Source organism: Carassius carassius, chromosome 3 (assembly GCF_963082965.1).
Source record: "Carassius carassius chromosome 3, fCarCar2.1, whole genome shotgun sequence".
NCBI lineage: Eukaryota > Metazoa > Chordata > Actinopteri > Cypriniformes > Cyprinidae > Carassius > Carassius carassius.
Genome location: NC_081757.1, coordinates 40,265,285 through 40,282,614, shown reverse-complemented (window position 1 = coordinate 40,282,614; position 17,330 = coordinate 40,265,285). Strand labels below are relative to the sequence as shown.

Sequence of the window (17,330 nt, the reverse complement as noted above, 5' to 3'; positions counted from 1 at the left end):
GATCTGACTTTTGAAAATGACTTTCATTGGTGTTTTTGGAGATGATTAAATTATTGCTTTGATTCAAATAAAACCGAGTCACACCGAGTAGATTTGTGGTTAATTCTATAAACATTTTACAATGTAGTTACAAAACAGGCACACAGTGCTGCCACAGTGACTAGCATAATCGTGTTTAAATGTTAAGCAGTGATATTTGTGTTTTGCTAACATGACAGACACACATGCTCTTTAGCTGTTCAAAATGATGATATTCGCTGCTCTCGGTGTAACCTTGAATGAAAGTAAATAGGGTTTATAGAATTAAGTATTTAAAAAGAAAAACAGAAGGCCAAGGAGGTAGAACGCAAGACACTCAGGGAATCAGCCAGGTTCTGAGAAGAGAACAGGGCCTTTGTTTGAAAAGTTCAAAGTAATTTTGCCAAATTTAGGTCATTTCACTTAGTACTCAGCAGGGAGCTTTCATTTGTGGGGAAAGAGAAAGCAAATAAATAAATAACCAAACAGATGGAGCACTGAAGCTTTTTGTGCATCTTGCTCATGTATTATTAGCCCCAAAAATCAAGTAAAAAACACAACACTTCAAAGCATTAAGAAAGAATCCAGCTCTGTTAAACTAATTAGCGACTTCGAAATGGGCTACGTCAAAGGTATATAGGGTTTGAGGGGTCAGGCGCGCTCACAACGGGACAAAAAGCAAGTCAGGAGAAGTCATGAGCGGTGAACGCCCCCATCACGAGAGCCAATCTCCCCCTCCTTCCCTCCGCCCGTCCTCCTCATTTTCCCCCTCCATCCGAGAGAGCTAATGGAACAGTGCTCTTAGCCCAGGGCTCCGGCACCAGACCCCGCTCTGCATGAGGGATGTACTGCACTGCGACCGGGGGTCGCTCCCTTTGTGCCGGCCCTCCTTGGCCTCGCAGTAAAAAGAGCCATGCATGATTTCATACATGAAAGATATATGTAATTGGACAGCAGCAATGCCTATACCCCATATTTACAATTCTAAACAGAGGACGGGAGAAGCAATTCTCTTTATCTCTCTTGGCCATAGTCTCTTTCTCTGCAAGGAACGAAACGATTTCTGCATATCGCAGAGCCCATGATGTACAAAAATACATGAAATGCAGATTATCACACTTCTTATTTACTTTCATTATGGATGAGTTGAATGTGTCATTCTGACACAGCCCAGCGTCGCCTCGGTGTCCTGTCTCGTTGCTAGATCGCTTGGACAAAAATAGAGGAATTATTCCCGCTGGCCTTGCTTTCTGACTAATACTGTGGCGGCGATGCTGTCGCCCAGTTCCTGAAAGGGACGTCCCGATGCTTTGTTTATCTCTGGAGAGATAGCGAATGCATTTGTGTTGGTGTCTTTCATAATGCATCTTTAATAATGCAGTATAATTGAACTATTTGAGTGATATTTGAGTGCGGAATAAGAATTTGGATTTTGCAAATCTAACTGATTTGATTTAATGTTGGGAAACATGTATGTCATTTATTCCTAATTTTGCTTTTGACTTTGCATGGCAGAATCTGTTTTATGTGACATTTGACATGTCCGTGTTGGTCGCATTGGGGACACACACATTCGTGTTATGTGGTGGCCTGTTTTGGTGGGGTCCCTTGTGGAGTGTTTATGTAGTGCCAAGTTAAACACCTCTCTTGTTAATTGTCCTAACGAGCTCATGCTTTGCCGTGAAGGGCTTTTTTAATGGCTTGTTTTATGGGCATGTGGAGCTCCAAGGCCAGACAGGGTCTCCGCCAACCCTTACGGGGGCAGCGTTCTGGCCGTGATGCACAGCTTGTCCCCTTTTTGACATCAATCCAACCCCCACCTCTGAATTTTGCAGAAGCCCACCTGCCTCTGAGTCCTGGAGGTCACAGGGGCGGGGGAAATGGCAGGGTTAAGCACCGTGCAGCTATGTTCCAGCCGCTGTGGTCACTTGCATTTATACCCCAGCTGCATCACCCACAAGACTAGTTGCGGGTTTTAGGCTTTGGCAGAATTTGCCGGTACATGTTGCTCAACTTAGCCTTTTCCTTGATCCTTATATTAATTATTATTCTTGTAATTACTTACAAATTCAGTTTATAAATTACTGAACAAAATATGTATTTTATTTTTTATAAGTTACATTTTTTTCCCCTTTCATGATCAACATAATTTTATAACATTTTTATCATTTTAAATGACTTATAAATTGCCAAATTACATTTAACTTACATTAAATTTCTTAAACTATTAATTGTTGAGAATTATTGATCCTACTGATACTTTAATAGATTACTAGCAAATATTTTGTAACAATACAGTACACATTTTTCTTGTTTGTATGTGCATGTTTTATGTTTCACTTTTTAGTGATTCAGACTTCACACACATGCATATTCATCTTCATATTCAGAATTAAATATTTAATTTACATATTTTACACATAATTAAGTCAATGTAATTTACAAGATGTTTTGCAGCATAACTGTTGAAATATATAGTATTTGTTTGAGGTCCATCACACACACACACACACACACAAAGACACAATTAACATGGACTGCATGGAAGAATTTGTTCCTGGGTTTGTCTGTTTTTTAATTTATCTTTTAAAATGTTTTTCAACAAAATGTCATCTGTCTAATTTTTAAGCTAACTGTTCATGACATCTGGGTCATGAAATCACTGTATTTCATGGTTGGAAATTCGGGGTCTCTGCTTTGAGATGAAATGATTTCTTGAGCAAGGCTTTGCACATAATCCTGCCATATATGTCAGATGATAGAAGTGGGGAAGGATTTGCACAGTGACCCTTGGTGGGAGCCCTACGTGTCTGTTGCCCTTCTGTGGCGGCTTCCACCTGTTATACATGAAACTTATGAGCCAGATGTGGATATATAGGCCTAGCTTTTCTAAAAATAAAAAATAAATAAATAAATAAATAAATAAATAATGCATTTGTAATCAAATGTGTCTTATATTGTTTTATGGACAGGTGGTCATATGTGTTTATTATTATGTTCCGTTGTAACTGGAATTGTTAAGGGTTGGATATTGTATGAATGTAGTGAAAGCGCAGAGTTATTTAGTTCAAATGGATGTACAGGCCCAAAATGCGCACATTGCATTGCATCTATATATTGCATGTTGATGTCGAGATATTTTCTACTTTACTCTTGATTCTTTAGATCTGCTTAGATCATTTCGATGTAGTGCATTTCAAACTGGACAGTCGTTTTATTTCAGCCTGCGTTATTCTCTTACCTGCTCAAAGATAAAATGGAGGTTGCAGAGAATCGGCGGTGTGAGGTTGAGCTGGTTTGCAGTTGTAGCTCCTCTGGACGCAGACTTGCTCCAGGCTGCTTTTCTTTCTGATTGTTGCACGAGCGTGAACAGATACATTTGTACTGCTCAGTCGCACAGACAGTGAATGTGATCCGTTCCTGGATTTTTAAAGGTGTATTTGAATGAGCTTCCTGCTGTTTTCTTTAAGCTTATGCATTTATTGAGCAACATAAATTACGTATTACTTTTAAGAGCTCGTGTTGTTCTGATATCGATAAAAATAATTAAATTAAAACAATGATAAAATTTTGCAAACAAAATACAGAAGTATATTTTGAATAAAAGTACTAATTGACAAGATGGTCGGTGGTGCACACAAATACAAACACACGGACGCACGCAGGTGGTTTATGATACACTATTCGATTAACACATTCGGGTTTTTATTTTTTCTCTTGAAATATTTTCCAATTATATCATGCATTTATACATCTAGACCTGTTAAGACTGATGAAAAGGCTTCGACTGAAACCGAGCCTAACAACACCATACATAATTTTATCAAACTGTATGCATATACAACTCTGTATTTTTTTTTAAATATATTGTGTAGAAGTTCGTTGTTCCTTTTATTTTTCTTTTATTCAATCTTTTATTTAGCTAGAATTCGAGTTCACATATTAATTTTGTTTTCGGATTGTTTGGGACGTATCAGGTAACCTTAAAGATCCAAATCTGTAACATTGGAAATTAATTTAAGTATACTTATTAATTAATTTAACAATATTTGCATAATTAATTAATCTAATAGGTTAATGCGTAAAAACATTTTGGAGAAGCACAACATAAGCTAATTTTTTGAAAATGTAATTTTGATTAATTAGTGTTTATGAGGGCAAATTAAGTTTTTTTATATAATTACGATAAATTGACATTCATGCTGTGTGTAATTCAGAATGTTTGTCTTACATTTTGCACACACACAAAAAAAGATATCTATTGGCAGAAGCGTTCTCATTAATTAATTAATTTGGTAATTTATTTTAAAATATGTTTTAATTAATATTATTAATTTGAAACACAAAACATTGAAATGATATCTAGCAGCACGTAATAAAAAAGACAGGGACATATTTAGCCATGGACAACCTTTTGTTGTAACGCATTCGCAGAAATATTTAAATATTACTGAATATAAAGTGTGTTTTGACACACTAAAAGGAACATATGTTAACATTTACCCCAGCGTAACCGTTTTTTTTTTTTTTGCGTTAATTAAAAGCGTCCAGCTCTTTTTATCAGTCTCATACTGGACATATTTGCTCCACATATATATTTTGAGATGTCAGTTATAGTGTATAACGCTAAAACATGCATCATTCTCATTGCATGTATGTATTTATTGACAGTAGGCTACTTTTATTGGTTTTAAATAGTTAATTTAAATGTTTTTAGTTTAGAAACGATACAATTTACGGAGTTAGATGCAGTTCTACGATCAAACTTTCTGCATCACTACAATAACAAAATTATGTAAATAAAACAGCGTCTTTTTAACCATTATACAGTGGCATTTGAGATAAGAGATGGCATGTTTTCATCTGTATGTAAAAAAGAACGATGCTGTTCTCCTTCAGTTTGTCTTTAAGGTGGATGATAATTAACACATTCCTTTGACACGTATCATGTTTGATTCACTCACGTGTTTGTCATATCTGCGAGCTGATTTATATCATAATAAGACAATGTCGTTTTATCTGTGAATCTTGATGTTACACAGTCATGAAATAATTTTGCAGTAAGTGCAATATTACTTATTCTGTCTTACAGCGTTTAATAATTTATACACAGCAGTTTTTTTTATTCTGTATTATTATTTATGATTTCCATCATATCTGATTTTTCCTAGCACATGATATTTTCTTTTTTTGCTTTAAAATTGGCCTCTTTTCAAAAACTCACACACAAAAAGGGTCTCCAGTCGTGCGCGCTACACACGATTCAACTATGGCTCCGTGCGTAAAGTTAAGATGTTTGATGAACCCGGGTGAAATGTTCAGCAAGGAACCTAGTCATTCGCCAACAGACATTTCCCTATATGTATATGTGCTCGATTTGACGCAGTCCGGTGACATAGGACACGCACAGATCTGCTGCAGATGGCAGATAGGGAGCATATATATCCCTGACAGGGCAGGTTCATGTTGTGTTTGAGCCCCATGGCCAGAGTGAACATAAGAGGGCGCTGCCATTGCACCTGGTAACACGTCCTGCCCCATGCAGCCAACCGCGGCTTTCAGGCCGGACAATTCTCCTGTGTTGTCAGTGCCATAGAGTCCCAGTGTGCTTCAGACCAGCCATGCTCCACAGCTCTCACCTCCTCCGCTGCTGCTGTTGCAGTGCATGCGCTCGTTCCCAAATAGCCGCTGCTGTTCACCGGTGAATGAGTTAAAGTTGTGTTAAATAACCATGCGGAAAAATGCTAATTAAGCGCCAGATTCTTTCATTAGGGACGCATGAGGATGGAACCCCTTTGATAGCTCTATCCGAATGTAGCATGAACTTCTTTGCCTTCCATATTATTACAGTGGAAAAATCCCCAAACATATTTAATATTTATCTGAACTACCATGTTCTTCGCTTTTTAATAAAGTTGCAAGACTGTTGTAGACAGCTGTCTTTATCTCTGAATGCTTTCGCCTGTTTTCATTTCCTTGCGGCTCGATTCAGTGGTGGCACACGCGGTGCATAAGGGTGAAAAGCCCAGGTTCTTTTTGAAACGCTGAATAATAATAATAATAATAATAATAATAATAATAATAATAATAATAATAATAATAATAATAATAATACATGCACATTGATTTAAATGTGTTTTAACATTTTTGTGCTCTCTTAATTTGGTAAAACAATTCTAACATTTTTGTTTTCATCATAAATAGCAACGGATTGTGATTATGTTGCTGCAGTTTAGGGTTCATATGTGAAATTCATTGTTTGTACGGCGATGGACCGAGGTTTACACACACATGTCCAGTCGGAACAATCAGCATGTTCACCAGAGGGGTTGGTCATGCGTATTTGGATGTCTGTTCAGTCATTCCCAGTCATATTTAGGACAGAGCATTCGCAATTGATTAAACCTTACAGATAAGAAACACATTTAGTCTATAATAAAAGAGTATGCAATGACGATTCTGTGTGCATCTGCTTAAGAAAACAAAGCTCAGGTGATATTTGCGTCCATAAATACGGCTATCAAGCGCCAGACAGGACCACACTGCATATTCAAATGTGCTTAGATTGGCTATGGCAGGTTACAAAGTACAAAGCGACAGACAAGCTCTGATTCTGTGCCTATTCACGCACCGGCCTCTTATTATCTCACTGCCCCTCTAACTCTTCGCGCACTCCATCCATTCATTTTTACAATCCCTCTTTCCCAAGAGAGCAGGCACATCACCAATCCAGAAGATTCTCTCAAGGAAAAATCCGTATGCATATCAAACATATCGACGTTTTATTTTGTAACTTTTCATTTGTCACTACGGTTTTCCGTCGCACGTGACGGAAGTTAGTTCCTGCGAACGTGTATTGCTGCTTGCTATTTCATGATATTTCCTATATCTCTCCATTTGCGCGTCAGCAATATAAAAATGTATGCTTTTAAAACTAGAACTTACATTTAGGCTATGCGAGCACGCACACGGACACCCACGCGCTATCCACGCATATACAGCAGCAATTGTCACGTCTAGCCTATATTATTGCACGAGGCCAGATTGTTTAATACTGCTATTGTTTGTATAATGCATTGATATCCGTATTTGATAATGCATCAGTGCAATGGATTTCATAGAGGCTCGGTGTGTTTCCTTGAAACTCCCAAAGCGAGTTCCATATGACTGCATGCTCTCCAACATGTTCTCTATAATAGGCTATGACATGAGATGGAAATGAAATAAAATACAACATTTATTATATTTTATATATTTATTTAAAAATGACACATTTTACTGGAATGTTAGTACACTGGAATATTACATTTCCTCTGACAATAATGATCAGAATAATTTATTCTATAGCACGTTTATGACAACTTCAATTCTTAATACTAAAATAATATACACACAATATTACAATTACATGTACAATCAGTTAAAATCGTGCAGAACACAAATAACATGTAATTATTTTTGGACATACAAATGCTATATATATATTGCCTAATGCAAGAGTAAATGATAACACGGAATTTGGCATAATGTATTCTGAGGAATAAATCGGAAAAACAAACTGTCTTAAAAGAAAGAGAGAGAGAGAGAGAAAGAAAAGAAAAGTTACGAAAAAACACTAAAAAGTTATACAATCGATAAAAAACAGGTATTTGGCCCCTTAGAGTTGTCAATAGCGAAAGTAGTCATTGAGAGGGGGAGAGGAATTGTCATTTCTGAATCAACAATAGAATTAACATGATAAAGAACACTGGCCTGGGCTCAAAGGTCGGAACTGGGATACACGCTTTTGATTCGGGAAGAGGGCGTTTTAAAATGACCACCAAAAGCAGGAGAATTGTTTTGGGGCAGAGTGAAAAAAGCAAACCTGTGGAGAAACCCACCGATCTATACTACAGTTGTTACTATTGATCAAATGTCACCTCTTTGAACGCACGCGCTTGAAAGTTACACTACTTATCGAGAATTATTAAAAAACGCACAGCATGTAACGCGTATCGTGTCATTTATATCGCCGCTGACTGTTTAAGGAGCGATTTACATGCTATTTACATCTCTAACTAGCTTAAATAAACACGACTTGAGTTAAAAATGCACTGTTTAAATTATCTTTGAATTGTAATAACACATGAAAAACAACACATCGAGCTGTTTATTGCTATAACATTAGATAAAGTAAGATAAGTGCAGGAAGGAAAATGTTCATTAAATAACTTGTGATTTTTACATTGCACTCTCTCCCTCTCTTCACCTACTGTCTGAGAGTGAGGAAAGAGAGAGAGAGAGAGATAGGAAAGGAAACAGAAAATGTCATAGCCTATATTAAAATTGTTAATAAAATACAGTGCTTTTTGGTTCATCTTTTTATGGAGTCTGCTCTTAAAGATAATATCTAAAGAATCATCCCTAATCATATAATGCTGATCATCTCAAAGTGAATAAAATACGTAACCTACGTCGCTTTTGACTCTGACAGGAGTGATATAGGCTAGATTTGTTCAGAAAAGCTAAAAAGAGGGAAGTATAGGCTAGTTGTTTTCGCATGGTCTGGTTTTTGCCTCGCATTCGGTTGCAATGTCTAAATTCTTCCTCGTGCACTCATCTCAAGATCCAGCTTGATGGGACAGACCGTGAACGTAAATACAGGCAGTATACGGAGGTGTTACTACGACAGATAAAAGTCCAATTTCATGTATTACACCTAAAAAAATATGATACTTAATTACGATTTTACAAATGTTATGTTACATGCATAACGTGTAGTTTTCAGAAATAGTTTAGATTTACTTCAGAAAATGACAATACTAAAAATACAGATATAATCCTATAGCTATCACATAACGTGCATGCTGAAATTATAACATTTAACACTGCACAGTGTTTTAACAGTTCCTGTGTGCATATATACAGAAGTTCAGAAGCTCATCTTTACAACCAGACAGAAAAAAAGTAATAAATAAAATAGCCTAATAATAAAGGTGTTTATAATTACAGTGTATATTAGGCTACTTTTTGTAAGTAGATGCTGTTCTCGGCATGTTTTAAAGTTTGTTGTTCACCATAAGTGCATATACACTAAAACATACTAAATGTTTTGCTTATTTAACATCTTTGTCTTTGTTTCACTTTTGAATGTTCTAAAGGAAAAGAAGAAAAAAATCTAAGCAGTGTTAATCCTGTCATAAGATTGTTGTTTTATTAAATGCGAGGCAACTGAAAGTGTGACGAACCTGTTGGGGTTGTAAGCGCTCTAAAGTTGGCGTTTTCGAGGTTATAAGTGCTTTATTTCATTTCTTAAACATAGTCGTTTTGATTCCTAAATCTAAAACTAGCGTCTGGCGAGCAAATAACACAGGCGCGAGAACACTGTGCAGCAGGGGCTCCGCGCGCGCCTCTCCACTATTAACTTTCAGTGTCTTCCTTCTCATCCAACTCTTACTTTGTGCTGTACTTAATTCCATATTTTCAATTCCCGATCACTACTTTCCTCTTTCTCGTTCTCCATCTATCCATCCATCCCTCCCTCCCTCCTCTATCTCCCTCCTCCCTCTCTCTCTCCTCGGCTCTCTGCTGAATCTTATTGATCCAGAAGGTGGCTAATTAGCCCTTCCCGTCGTGCCTGTGTAATGAAGCACATGCGCACTGAATTAATCACAGCCATTTTTTGCAGGAAACTAATTAGCAGGAATAAAGATCCAAAGAGTTTTTTTCTTTTCAATCATCAGATCTCACTTTCACCTCTTCCTCTCTCCCTCTAACACAAGACTCATCGCCTGCTTTGCATCCAAATTATTTTTATATTGCCTTTACAACTAATACTCCGGTTTTTTACTCTCCGCAACAACAATGATCTTTCTTTTACCATCATCCTAAACGCAAACTGACCAAAAGGGACTGCCTTGATGGGATCTTTAGCCAAAGCGTCTCAATACTGGATTAAAAAGCAAGGATCTCAAAGCGGCAGCCAAACATTGTAAGTTGTAACTTTGCTTTCTCTTTCTTTCTGTCTCTTTCTTAGCGTTACGATTCCCTTTAGTTTCAATAACAGACTAAAGCGATGGCTTTCGGGATTTCGCCGTGTCAGCCCCGGCTTTGCCTATTCTCCTAGCAGGATAAAGAACAGGCGATCGCCAGTTATTTTCATGCAAGTTGCTTTTATTTGCTGCCGTTTATTAGTATCGTTACCTGTGTTTACATCTGGCTTCGTCCTCGCTCTTCTCGTGACTGGAAGAAAAGAAAAGGGCAAAGACAGCGATTCCTTTTTCCAAACAGTTGGATTTAAAACACACTTCTGCACGTTCATGTATTCACACGGGTCACAAAAGGACCGAATAGTGTAAAGAAAGAGGTTTTTGAGAGGGTGTCGATGTGCGAGGTTGCTGGGAGAGGAGCGGGAGCTCTGCGCGATCGTAGCCGGGAGAGGAGCGTCTTAGTCCAGCCTCCTAGTCCGTCCGCGTCCGCTGAGCGGGAAGCGTCGCCCGCTTTTCCATTTTTACACCGATATGCTCGTTCGTCCTCTACTTTCATTTCCTCTCTCAATTAGCGAGCAAAAATCCTCAACATTGCGCCCATCGTTACTTTTTAGTGTCCCCTCTAGTGTGGATTTCTCCGCCCTTTGCTGTGCATTTCAGTTCCTCTACTTTTTCGCTCCTGTCACTTGCGCCGTCTTTTCTCGTATTATGTTTTTTTTTTCATTCCAGACGACGTTAAAGTTGTTCTTTGCTGCTTCCCAGCCAGAGTCACATGCAAATCGATAGGCATGTGTGTGAAGTGTGTGCGAATGTTTAGGGGAGTGTGTTTGGTATAGAGACGGGTCTCAGGAGCGGTTCAGTCGGAGCTCACAGAGCCCTAAGAGCCGCGCTACACACAGCGATTACGGCGAATGACCATAAAAACTAAAAACCCACGCTTACGGCGTGAATTTGTGGATCTAAAAATCTAAACAATGGAATGAAATGTAATTTCGACAACAAAGACGATGAGAGTAAAATCAGAATTAGGTTTTACAACTTGCGTACGTTCTTCTGAGGAAGAAAAATAGAACGAAAAAGAGTTTTCAAATTATAAACAACGCTAACAACTTCGCCGCGCTTAGTTTGAACTAGCTTAAACTATTGAGGCGAAATTGCCCCACAAATAGACAAGGGGCTCGAATTTTAATTAAACCAAAACGTAATGAAGACCACAGGTGTAGCATGAATTAAAAAAAATGGAGGGACTTAAAAAGTAACATAAACGAAGAGCTATTGAGAGATAGATAGTCCTTCCAACGTATACGGACAAGAACAAACGGAAATGTGGATCCATAACAATGATACAATGTACCTCACAGTGAGATAGAAAAAGCAGAAAACAGAAGAGATGCAATGGAAGGACAGACAGACCCAGAGCTGACTGACTGTTTGTGAGCTGCTCGTGGATGTGCAGGGTTGGGGAAGAAAGAGAGGGGGAGGTTGAGAGACTTGGGGTCAGACGGCTAGAAACAAGGGAGCAGGGGTCACCGAGTGAGTGGAGGAAAGATAAAAAAGAAAGAGAAGGGGAAAAAACCCAACATTGCAGAGCCAGTGAAGAGTGGGGTGGGTAATGTTGTGGGGTCACACAAACAATACATCGAGATTGTGGGGGTTAGCAGGACTATAAAAATGTACCTCAAGTTTAATCAAGAAAAGAGTGTCAGATTTTGCACTAGGTAAAAAGTCCTTAGTTTAAAGTAATGGATTATTATTATTTTGTTGGAGGAGAGAGAGAGAGAACACTCATGAAGGAAGGTATGCATACAAAGAGAGTTGAGAGGATAGACGGGGTCAAATAGCCACGGGCCATATCGAAGGAATCAGGGAAGAGGTCAGAAAAACACAAATCCCAAGATCTTTTTATCCTTCCCGACGTGTCGTAACAAGAGTAACCAGAAGCTAACGTAGGGACGACACACTTTTTTAGGTTAAGACTCTGGTTAAGCTTAGTGTCTTTTTTTGCGCTTTTTGCTGTTGTTGTTGTTGTTTTTTTACAAAAATGAATTTTACAACAGAATTGCAGAAATCTGTGAGTGTGTGTGTGTGTGTGTGTGTGTGTGTGAGAGCGAGAGAGAGAGAGAGAGAGAGAGAGAGAGAGGGAATTGGCAGGAAAATCCATTGTGTGTTTTCGTTATTATATTTCAATCTTTTTCCTTTTCTTAACCATTTAAAAGAGGGCATAGTGGGCAAACTAGCTTCTCTGTTTTTAGGAGAGAGAATATGGGAGGGAGGGAGGGAGGAGAAGGACAGATAAGTCAGGGGTTTAATGTCTCTCGGCTCCCTAGTAGAGGGGTGGCAATAATTACAAGCGTCACACAAAAAGGATATATAGTATAATTCAGATGCTGTGCATGGACTCTCTCTCTCTCTCTCTCTCTCTCTCTCTCTCGTTCCAGCTCTTCCTTATCCTTTCCCTTCCTTTCTCTCTCTCTCTTTCTCTCTCTGTGCTCTGGCTTTCACCATCACAAAACAAAGACAGCAGGCAAGGTCTTTGCCATCTCACTCACTCTTCAAAAACTCATGGATAGGCTATTCAGGGCTAATCCTTTTGCGGACAATGATTTTGAGGGCAGTTGACTCATTTCTAGGAAGTCATATTGTTTCAGTATTTGTTGTCGGTCTTGCCTTTTGTGTTTCGCCTGGTCATGAAACACTTAAACGTAGCGTTTAGTAACTCTGGTCCATATTCAAGCAGTGTAAAAACTATGTTGCATTGTGTGTATGTACTTAAGGCAGGGAAAACACTCTTATTATAGGCTCTGAACAGATTTGTGTGCTTGTAAGGATATTCGCTGGGTTACAGAAAATGTCTGACTGAGTTGTGCATATGTTTGCATTGTGGTTTGGATGAAGGTTTTCATTGTGTCAAATTCTTTCAGGCGTTTCGCAAGCCTACAGAAAGATACAGACAGGCGCTGTGGTCTGTTTATTTGTACCTGATTTGAAATAAAAGAATAAACTGCTCACTGTTTCTGAGATACACAAAGACACAGACTAGAGTGTCATGATTGTTTTTCACTTTAGTTTATTCGTATTCGTACGTTTAATTTAGCTTTAAGTTTAGATGTTAGGACATTGTGATGGATGATATAATGGTGTTTGATTTAATTAGTTTTTATTTAGAAAAATCTATTTTAATTGATGTAGTTTTCTAATTATAATTTGATAATAATTTGCTGCACTCATTTGTACCGTAATTAATGTTAAGTAAAAACCATTTACTTGTAATACAATTAATGTATTACCATTTATTACTATATTATTACAATTGTAGTTATTATTTCTGTTGTTCTTGCTGTTTTTTAGAATTCTGTTTTTTTATGCTGTTCATTTGATACTGCCGCTTAGTGAAATCGCTGGTTCAGCAGTAGATTTGCTACAATTGCTTTCTTTCTCCTTTTATTTTCTTTTTCCTCCTGTGTCTTGATTTCTAGTCACTTCCTCTTACAACACCAAATGTACACATGGCCAAGTGTACTCATCCTGGTCATCTATGGTGCATGAATGGAGATGCTCGATGACGAGACGGCGTGCAGTGTGTCGTATGAGTGTGTATGGATATCGTGGTGGAGATATAGGGCAGGGGGAGACTGTGCTTTCCTCTTTACCCCTCCCTATTATCTCTCTCTCTCTCTCTCTCTCTTACTGGCACCCTTAGGGAAAGCCTCAGTAATGTCCTCAGTTGAAGAGGGCCCTCTTTGGGTCAACATCAATGACAGGCCGCCTATGAGTATACTGCATAATAATAACAGTAATATTAAATGTTATATATAACATTTAATTCTCATTTATTTTGTAATCGCAATTGCACCTTTAAATATAACTTAGGCATTACATTTTATATTTATCTTGTACTGTCTTATATTATATTACTTTACACAATACAAAAATCACAGCTATAGTCAGCATCAAATACACATATGTTGTAGTAACAAAAACACACCGCTTAGAGATGGTCTAATATGAAGGTAAAAACAGAGTGTGTGTATGTATGTGTGTGTGTGTGTGGAGAGGAGCCGATCTCTGTCACGAGTTTTCCATTAATCCAGTCGTGCCGAGGAGGCACGCAGAGAAAGCCCAGCCACCTCCATTTGCTGTAGGGCTTGGATAGTGTGTGTGTAAATTAGGTTAGCAGGAGCACTGGGTCTGATTACACTTGATGGTTTTGAATATGCAAGCCTGTGCAGTCAGGACCAGTTCTTCCAGTCGTCCCATAATGAGGGGGAGGACAATGGCGTACATGTCAGTGCTATCATTAAACCACGGAGAGGGGTAGGCTGAGCGTGGGTGGGGAGGATCGTCTGTGTGTGTGTGTGTGGAGGGGGTTCAGGGATAGTTAGGTATGCTATACCTGTGTAAACTCAGCTTTTACCACAAGCTCAGCTCAAGCCACGGTTTCACCTTTCAGACGGTTGCACTGACTGTCTGCATGTTTCTTTTTGCTTCCTCTTCCCCCCCTCCTCTTCTTTTGCTGTTTTCTCTTATTTGTTCCCAGTGAAGTTGGCAGAAATGTCTGTGGCTTGCTGTTTCACAATATGTTGTCATGTTAACTGTCTCCAAATCATTGCGGTGGAGAATTATGATATGATTTATGAGAAAATATGTGTGTGTACACGTGATTGTGTGTAATGCACATCTCATCTGTTTTTTGTTTTTTTTTATTGAATTTATTATACAATCCTTTTTTTCCAACACATTTTCCCCTGCTGTTTTCAGGATAATTCTTTTTTTGTGTGCATATATACACAAGTGTTATAACATCGTGATTTAACTTCCACACCCAAACTGCTAAATAAAGTTCTTTTATTTTTGCTTTGAAAGGAAAAAAATGTGCGATAGAAAACAGAAGGAGAGAAGCAGAAGTCTTCACCTGATCTGGTGGATCCTGTGCTGTTTATAGACAGGGCCAGCCCTGAAAAGGAGATCTGTATATGTTTGTGTGTGTGGAATGGTGACAGGAATTCCTCTTTTATTGCGAGAAGCTGCTTTTGCACATTTTCCATCAGTCAGGGAATATTTTGAGAGACAGACGTAGCCCTCAGCATTTGTCATTCACAGCTAATGTCACGAGAATGCACAATGCGTGCATTTCACAAACTCGTGTGAAGCAAAATAGCTAATTTATGGGGGGATAAACAGACAAAAGATTGGTGCCATTTTTGCGTATGCACTGTCAAACTGTCAAATATTAACTGAAGAAATGGACTGATATTTGCATAAATAAATAATATGATCCAAAAGCAGATGTTATCTCATGTTTTTGCAGTGGTACACCCCCATGCATGTCATGTGTGTTTGTGACGGTAAATTCTAGCCTAGTAGCATGGCTGCGCAGGCGGCAGTGTTATGGAAGCCGTGGGTAATAACAGTGTGGCTGGCCACTGGAGCCGAGGCTAGTTTCAAAAGACAGCTCCACATTCTCCAAATCAGAGATGGACCTGCTCTCCCCCCTCTTTTTCGTTGCACCCTAGAGCCCGGCGTCCGGCCCTCTGCGCTGACGCTTATCATCACAAAGAGGCAGAATGCATAAAACATGGAGGACACACAGACACTGGCAGCCCAGGTCGCCTTTCTCTCCACGCAGAAACAAAGCGTGAGGTCCTGTGCATGCCTGTGACTTTGACCCGATCTTTGCCTTCTCTCTCTCTCTTTCTCTCTATTTCACTCTTGTTAATTTTTTCGATCACTTTCTCAAGTGTGCACACTTATTTTTGTGCAAATGCATGCATGCAAGGCTCTTACAAAGGTGACATTTTCAAATGAAAAGTCCTCTTTATACACATAATGAAGAATGATGTTTTTATTAATCATATTTAAAGACAAAAATGTTAGATGAATATAGCCGTAAATATGATACATTACTCAAATAATTATTATTATCACTTGTTATAAGAATGAAAAATATAAATACAGTTTAATTTACAATTCTCAATCCTTATTTGACTGTATGTTTTATATATATATATATATATATATATATATATATATATATATTTATTTATTTATTTATTTATATATATATATATATATATATATATATATATATATATATATATATATATATATATATATATATATATATATCAATGTAATATATGTTTTATATATTTAAAACATACAGAATGTTAAAATATTCTAATATTAGAAAAAAACTATTTTTTAATGGCTATTTTAAGCAGACTTGTGCGGTGGTGAAGGCCCTGAGATCGTCTGCAGATGTCATTTTTTCAGCGCATTTTACGCTTAGCACGGCATGTGATACAGCCAGCGTTAGCCTTGGCTAGATTAGCACCATGACATGAAAACAGACCTGGATTGAGTGTGTGTGTGTGTGTGTGTGTATCGGTCGAGGAGTGTCGCTGTATCATGCTCTCTCTTGATTTCCTGGCTGTGTTAGTCATTTGTTGCATTACTGCTGCATTTATATACATTTATTCAGCTTCTATATATGTTGCAATTTTAATGCAAGAATATTTGTAGCACACTTTAAGACTTAAATAAGACTGATATGTTATTCCATATGTAAATAATATTTTAAAATGTAAAATTGTATTGCATTTTTTCCCCTTTTAGGCTGCATATTGCTGAGCAGTGGTGCCGTTGGACATATAAATAGATTTTCATGAAACGTGCAGCACATTTTTTCCTGAGTGACAAATCGGCGAGCGCACTTAGATCATTTGCAGCTGAGCACCGTGCTGCATGCGCTGTCAGTAACTCGGGCTGTTTTGTGCATGTGAGTGAGTGATCGACAGCACGCGTGTGTGTGTGAGGGCTGCAGGAATGCTGAGTGGGGACGGGTGAAGCCCGACAGGCCGATGGCACTTCCTCTCTGTGTACGGCACAGCTTATCCTCCTCAGGATTAAAGACAGCAGAAAAGAAAAGAGCGATGGCAGGAGCCTCCCTCTCTCCCTATCTCTCGCTCTCTCTCTCGCTCGCCCTCCTCTCTCCCTTTTTCCGTGTTTGGAGAAGGGGAAAAAAAAACCTCAAACAAAAAGCGTGATTCATTTGCAAATGTGCAGCAGCCCATACGGGTCCCCCATGGTGCACTGGGAGAGGAGGAGCAGAGAGAGCGAGGATGAGAGGAAATAAAGGTATAGTAGAGTCGTTCGATTCTGTCTTTGTGGCGTTGAGGCCTAGCCGTACTTGTCAGGCCGGTCGGACTCTTAAATCCATTAGTTTGGTCTGAAACGGGGCGGCTATTACAAACTGTGCCATGCATTATTGAGTGTTTACGTGTGTGTTTCTGCACGTGTGAGAGGAGTGCTTGTGGTTTCCATGTTGTGTGAGTGTGTGTGTTT

General features: G+C 38.6%; 1 protein-coding gene across 3 annotated transcripts in view; it reads left to right on the top strand.

The window, feature by feature from the left end:
* LOC132126850 (zinc finger homeobox protein 3-like) overlaps nucleotides 1-17,330 on the top strand; it is a 208,623-nt gene that overhangs the window by 51,312 nt on the left and 139,981 nt on the right. For 2 of the 3 annotated variants that reach the window (XM_059538418.1, XM_059538403.1), the window contains exon 1: nucleotides 9,603-9,988. The exons of the other annotated variant lie outside the window; for it this stretch is intronic. The gene's annotated coding sequence lies outside the window, so the exon portion shown is untranslated. Of the gene's footprint in view, nucleotides 1-9,602; nucleotides 9,989-17,330 lie in introns of those variants that run through there. 3 annotated transcript variants of the gene reach the window in all.